Raw genomic sequence first — 7,553 nt, 5'->3', positions numbered from 1 at the left:
TAGACCACAGATGGATGGGCATCATTCCCAGTTTCTGATTCAGCAGGTGAGACCCAAGAATTTGTATTTCTAACAAGTTTCCAGGTGGTGCTGATGCTGTGGGTGCAGACCACACTTTGGGAACCACTGCACAGGTAAATCCTACACATCTTTCACAACCTTGTTTACGAGGGTCCCTCCTTCTCTGCACTCTCTATCCACGTTAAACTGCTCCTAACCACTTCCTGTTCATCTTCCTCATTCCCAGTCTTTTCACCCAAACCATTTTATTATCCTCCCTTCACAAATCCCATGCTTTGAAATACTTTTTGTCTATCAAACAAAACATACTTATCAAGCAATAATTCATTTTCTCATGTTTTATTAATCAAAGACAAGGGTAGGGCTCTCCTGGTGGTGCAGTGGTTGAGAGTCTGCCTGCTAATGCAGGGGACACGGGTTCGAGCCCTGGTCTGGGAGGATCCCACATGCTGCAGAGCAACTAGGCCCGTGAGCCACAACTACTGAGCCTGCACGTCTGGAGCCTGTGCTCCGCAACAAGAGAGGCCGCGATAGTGAGAGGCCCGCGCACTGCGATGAAGAGTGGCCCCCGCTTGCCACAACTAGAGAAAGCCCTTGCACAGAAACGAAGACCCAACACAGCAAAAATTAATTAATTAATTAATTAATTCCTACCCCCAACATCTTCAAAAAAAAAAACAAAACCACAGTTTAAAAAAAAAAAGACAAGGGTAACTACCAATCAGAGCTTCCAATCAGCATGGGGTAACTGGTATTTCTATTCTATAACTGACTTGTTATAATTCTAGCCCAGAACAAAGAAACCTGATGTTTTGGTTTAAATAGCCTGTGCATCTAATCTCTGGTATATATGAGTTTTTTTGGTTACTCTTTTTTGAAGTCCTGAAAGTAACTCACAGGCACCCCCTCCCTGCTTCCCTCATTACCCCGTGGGGCTGGGAAGCTCAGGTTGGGACCACCTGGTATCTATCACTCATCTGGTAATTAATCACTCATTATCTTCTGTCATTTCTTCTATTGTTGTCCCTTAACAGCATGAAAGGACTGCATCTGGCCCTTCTTTGTAAACCGCATGCTACCTTGCTTAGGGCTTTAGAATATTAGCATCTCCCCAAAAAAGGAAGAAACAAAAAAACCAAAAACGATGTATTTCATGTTTGGCTATATATACTACAATTGTATCCAGGGGAGAACAACACAATGAAAGAATATTTGCAGTAAAATAGACCAGTATTGTAAATAGGCGACAAACTCAGAAGTTACCCTTTGGGGAAGGAAAGTGAGTCAACAAAACAATTAATTTCCAGAGGTGGTAAAGAGACTTGAAAATAAATACTTGCCTTCTTAAGTTCACCAGGATGTGATTCCATTGGATTGCTCTGCCTGGGGCCTCCTGGAAGGCTGTTAGGAGGAAATGTTGAAAATGAGTCTGATTTAACCACAAGCAGACAAACTGGGGATTTGGAGTGATGGTAAGGTCTTAATGAATCAGACACAACTCTGCCTTCCTCAAGAGTATGTGACTCTTCCTTTTTCCAAAACGCCACTTAAAGCTCTTGTCCTCCTGGAAGCCATCCCTGGTGGTGATTACTACCACCCCACCCCCACCTGATTCTGATCACATTTTATTTTGAACTCTCTTAGCAATATGGACTCACTGCATGTTGCTTTGAAATTGCTACTGAAGCTTTTTCAAGCGGGTATGTGGGTGTGGGTGTGGATGTGAGTGTGTGTATGTGTGTGTTTGGGAAGGCACGCTTCTTCCCTCCAAAAAATAGCTCCCCACCCACCTGTGACAAAGACCTAAAGCTTGCCTATGATAATTTCTTTGATGACCTTGTTTATGCCAGGCATCTTCTTTCAACATGCCAGTGACAGTAAGCTGTTATCCATCATTAATCTGTTGGTGCCCCTTCCTGCCCTTTGCTGATGATATTCAAAGAGTACTGCTAGCACTGCTTTGGAGAGTTCCACCAAGGAAATTCCAAGGAAATCTTTTGACTACTGATGACTCCAGAAAAGATGCAAAAAGCAAGGTTTTAGGTTGTTGTTTTACTTGTTCCAATGACTTATTATGTTTAGCTAATTACACAGCTTATCAAAATAAAAGATCTTCTGTGTGCCATGTGATGGTCTATCCCATCATTCATGCCTGATTGAATAACATGGTTAAAATCCAAGGAGCTCCTCCTCTAATGAAGTTCCTGCTCTGTCCGTTGCTACGGCAACTTAGGGCCATGGTCCAAGATGACAGCAAATATATTAAATATTGCAGCAAATCCATTTTCTCCCTGCTTTAGTGACCTCAGAGCCAAGACTGTATTTGACAGTGTACAAGTATAGAAGTATTGTGCCTGCGATTTTTTTTCTTTTTCAACATGGAAACCAATCACATTTATATTCACAAGCACAGTGTCATCCATGTAGCAGGCACTGAAAAAATACTTGAGGGAAATTAGTTATACATGATGCATTAACTACACACATATATCGTCGCTTTTTCCTGAGACCCCACCAAAATGACGGTAAAAGAATTAAAAAAGAGTATGTTCACATAGATGAAGAAAATGGGACATGATACCACAGTAAGCAAGTGATTTCTGCTTTTTTTTCAGCTTTTTTTTTTCAGATTTTTTAAAATTGTGGTAAAATACACACAACATAAAATTTACTATTTTAGTCATATTTAAGTGTACAGTTCAGTGGCATTTAGTACATTCACATTATTGTGCAACCATCATCACCATCCATCTCCAGAACTTTCTCATCATCCCAAACTGAAACCCTGGAGCCATTAAATAATAATTCCCTATCCCCCCTCCCTCAGCCCATGGTAAACCCTATTCTATTTTTTGTCTCTACATCTTTGACTACCCTAAGTAGCGGAATATAAGTGGAATCAGATAATATTTGTCCTGTTGTCACTGGCTTATTTCACTTAACATAATGTCTTTAAGGCTTAGCCATGTTATAGCATGTGCCAGAATTTCATTCCTTTTTTATCCCCTACAAAATCAGACTATATTTCATTTTCAGCTTTACTGAAGAAAAACTGATACAATCTTATTCCTTTTTGAGGCTGAATAATATTCCACTGTATGGATATTACTACCCTTTGTTTATCCATTCATCCATCAATGGACATTCTGGCAGTTTCCACCTTTTGGCTATTGTGAATACTGATGCCATGAACACTGGTGTGCAAATATTTATTCAAGTCCCTGCTTTCAAAACTTTTGTGTATATACCCAGAAGTGGAACTGCTGAATCAAATGGTAATTCTATGTTTAACATTTTTGAGGAAACATTATTTTCCGCAGCAGCTGCACCATTTCACATTCACACCAACAATGTGCAAGGGTTCCAATTTCTCCATATCCACCCCAACACTGTTAGTTTTTGTTTTGGGTTTTTTTTAATAATAAGCCAGCCTAATGGGTATGAAGTGGCATTTCATTGTGGTTTTGATTTGCATTTCCCTGATGGTTGGTGGTGTGCAGCAGCTTTTTATGTGCTTATTGGCATTTATTCTGTTCCTTTTTAAAAGATGGAAAGCGGAGGAATGGTAACATCATAGCAGAGCAAGGGAGGGGGAGTGGGGAAGGGGGTTACAGGTGAGAAGCAAACTGACTGACCCACAAAACCTCTGAAAAATTTGGCCCATGATAAAAGGATGGAACACAGGGCTTCCCTGGTGGCGCAGTGGTTGAGAGTCCACCTGCCAATGCAGGGGACATGGGTTCGTGACCCGGTCCAGGAAGATCCCTCATGCCGCGGAGTGGCTGGGCCTGTGAGCCATGGCTGCTGAGCCTGCACGTCCGGAGCCTGTGCTCCGCAACGGGAGAGGCCACAACAGTGAGAGGCCCACATACCGCAAAAAAAAAAAAAAAAAAGGATTGAACACAGTAAGGATCAGAGCTGAAAACATCCTCTGCCCCAGAAGCCAAGCAGTTACTCTTTACCCAGGCAGGAGAATGGAAGCTTGATCCCTGGCGGATCTGAACTGGGGAGGCCCTAGATTCCAGTACAACTGGCACAGTAGCCAGTAGGAGTGAGGTAAGGTCTGGAAATAGGGAGACTCAGCGAGAGTGCATCCTGAGCAGTGGGAACCCCAGTCCTCTTCCTCGACTCTGCTCCCCAAATGCAGGCAACGTGTGTTACCCCTAGACAGCAGATGAGAAGATTCTTCTCCTAAGAAACTGAACTGCCCCAGAGGAAGAAAACCATAGATAATAACATCTGGAGTTCCCCTAACAAAACAGCAAGACCCCCACCAAAAACCCAACAGTAAAGGCTTCCACTTGATAAGTTCTGTATGTACACATAGGGCTTACAGTTAGGTCTTTCTTTTGCCTTTTTTAATTGAAATATAGTTGATTTACAGTGTGTCAGTTTCAAGTGTACAGCAAGGTGATTCAGTTATATATATGGAAAAGAATTTTTATATATGTATATATTTATGTATATTTATGTTCTTTTTAAATTTTCCATTATAGGTTATTACAAGATACTAATTTTAGTTCCCTGTGCTATAAGTAGGTCCTTGTTGGTTATCTATTTTATATATAGTAGTGTTTATATTTTAATCCCAAACTCCGAATTTATCCCTCCCCCCTCCAATTAGGTCTTGTGCCTTACTCTAAAATATGAAGTGATAACTAAGGGTTATCAGACACTGGAGGAAAGCCCCCATCATGAAAGACAGAGAGCAAAACAAACCACCCCCGCAAAAAAAAATTGGATCAGCAAGAAACAGATCATGCCAGAAACAGAAGAAAGCTTCAAATAAAAATTACAATTAATACTCCTAGAGAGTTCAGAGAAGATATCACATCCATCAATTTTTTATTTTTCTTTTAATTTTATTTATTTATTTTTGGCTGTGTTGGGTCTTCGTTGCTGTGCGCAGGCTTTCTCTAGCTGCGGCGAGCGGGGGCTACTCTTCATTGCGGTGCGCAGGCTCCTCAATGCGATGGCTTCTCTTTTTGCGGATCACGGCCTCTGGGCGCATAGGCTTCAGTAGTTGTGGCTCGCGGGCTCTAGAGAGCAGGCCCAGTAGTTTTGGTGGATGGGCTTAGTTACTCCGTGGCATGTGGGATCTTCCCGGACCAGGGCTCAAACCCGTGTCCCCTGCATTGGCAGGCGGATTCTTAATCACTGCGCCACCAGGGAAGTCCCATCAATTTTTTAAAAGCAGTATATTATCAAAAATAAAAAGAGCCCTTGGAAATCAAAAGTGATCATCAATGTTAAAAAGTTAATAGACAGGTTGGAAGTAATAAAAAGGCAAAATGATGGAAAATAATAAGGATAGTATAAGGATAAAGTATTTAGGGAATCATTTGAATTCAACATCCAAATAAGAAAACAGAGGAGGAAAAGATTATCAAAGAAATAATTTAAGAAAAATTTCCTGGAACTGAAGGACCCAAGTCTCCAACTGAAAGCCTAATGAATGAAGAAGGATGAATGCCAAGTTTCAGCATACCAGGGATACAGAGAAGAACTAGAAGTGTCCAGAAAGATAAGTCACATACAAAGAAATAGGATTAAAAATGGCATTGGACTTCTCAAAAATGACCCTAAAAGCTAGAAGACAATGGAACAATGTCTTTAAGGGAAAATAATTTGCAACCTGAATTCTATATGGCCAAACGGCAAATCCAGAGTGAGGGTAGAAAAAAAGACATTTTCAAATAAGCAAGAACTCAAAAAAATATATCTCCCATGTATCATTTCTTAAAAAGCAACAGAAGGAGAAGTGTCACCAAAACCAGGAAGTAAAGAAAGACCTGGGACCCAGGAAACAGGGGTTCCAACATAAAAGAAAAGAGAACTCCCAGAATAATAGTTATTATTTAATTTATCATTACTTTAGGTGAAAGGCATAAAGTAAAACCTGTCTGTACTGGAGGAGGAGGGCTTCAAGGAGGAAAGTTCCAGATAGAGGGGTATACACACTTGAGCATGAAAAACTATTGATAGGACATGAAAGTTCTAATTAGAAAGAAAAGGACAGGTACATAGAAAATAATGCAAGTAAAACAAACAAACAGGGACTTCCCTGGTGGCACACTGGTTAAGAAGCCGCCTGCCAATGCAGGAGACACGGGTTCGAGCCCTGGTCCAGGAAGATCCCACATGCCGCAGAGCAACTAAGCCCATGAGCCACAACTACTGGGCCTGCGCTCTAGAGCCCGTGAGCCACAACTACTGAGCCTGTGTGCCACAACTACTGAGGCCCACGCTCCTAGAGCCCATGCTCTGCAACAAGAGAAGCCACTGCAATGAGGAGCCTGCGCACCACAACGAAGAGTAGCCCCCGCTCACCACAACTAGAGAAAGCCTGCGCCCAGCAGTGAAAATGCAACACAGCCAAAACAAATTAATTAATTAAATAAATAAATTTATTTTTTTAAAAAAAGCAATCAAATATTATCAACTCCAGTATACAAGGAAGGAAATGTAATCACAGTATACTTTTTGGCTTTGCAATGGACAATAATTACATAAACATAATATGATATCAATAAATATTGATTATAGGGGTTTGCAGGAAAAGATAGAAGGCAAGTAACTGACAGACATTTTAATCTCAGATAACACCAAGTCAGTAAGTGATTTCTATAATTGATAAATCAAGAAACAGTATCAGTATTTTATTTTGATATGTAGCAATAAATATCTTGATGGTTGAAATTGAAAACTTTTGGGTAAATGATGGCCTAACGGGTCTTCTCTGACTTAGATTCTTTTTTGTGGAAATAGTGTAGACTCATTCTTTTTTTTTAATTGAAGTATAGTTGATGTACAATATCATATAAGATACAGGTGTACAATATAGTGATTCACAATTGTTAAAAGTTATACTCCATTTATAGTTATTATAAAATACTGACTATACTCCCTGTTTCGTACAGTGCATCCTTGTAGCTTATTTTATACATACTAGTTTGCATCTCTTAATACCCTATCCCTGTATTGCCCCTCCCCCCTTCCCTCTCCCCACTGATAACCACTAGTTTGTTCTCTAAATCTCTGAGTCTGTTTCTTTCTTGTTATATTCACTAGTTTGTGGTATTTTTTAGATTCCACATACAAGTGATATCATACAGTATTTGTCTTTCTCTGTATGACTTATTTCACTTAGCATAATGCCCTCCAAGTTCATCCATGTTGTTGCAAATGTCAAATTTTCATTCATTTTTATGGCTGAGTAATATTCCATTGTGTGTGCGTGCACACACGCGTGTGTGTGTGTGTATATCACATCTGCTTCATCCATTCATCTGTTGATGGACACTTAGGTTGCTTCCATATCTTGGCTATTGTAAATAATGCTGCTATGAACACTGGGGTGCATGTATATTTTTGAATTAGTGGTTTTGTTTTTTCAGATATATACCCAGAAGGGGAATTGCTGGGTCATATGGTAGTTCTATTTTTAGTTTTTTGAGAAACCTCCATACTGTTTTCCAAAATGGCTGTACCAATTTACATTCCCAACAGCAGTGTACAAGGGTTTCCTTTTC

The 7,553-nt window shown here is 40.3% G+C and overlaps 1 long non-coding RNA gene across 1 annotated transcript in view; it reads right to left on the bottom strand.

Moving 5' to 3' along the window:
• Positions 1-1,358: 1,358 nt before the first annotated feature.
• The window catches only part of LOC113613256 (uncharacterized), a 46,781-nt gene continuing 40,586 nt past the window's right edge, over positions 1,359-7,553 (bottom strand). The window contains exon 3 of the long non-coding RNA XR_003430139.1: positions 1,359-1,422. This is a non-coding gene — a long non-coding RNA (uncharacterized LOC113613256). The remainder of the gene's footprint in view (positions 1,423-7,553) is intronic.

The sequence above is a fragment of the Aethalodelphis obliquidens genome, unplaced genomic scaffold (assembly GCF_003676395.1).
Source record: "Aethalodelphis obliquidens isolate GAN/ISIS:26980383/991018 unplaced genomic scaffold, ASM367639v1 scaffold86, whole genome shotgun sequence".
Lineage (NCBI taxonomy): Eukaryota > Metazoa > Chordata > Mammalia > Artiodactyla > Delphinidae > Aethalodelphis > Aethalodelphis obliquidens.
The sequence above is the reverse complement of the archived record's forward strand: the minus strand, read 5'-3'. Positions and strand labels throughout refer to the sequence as shown.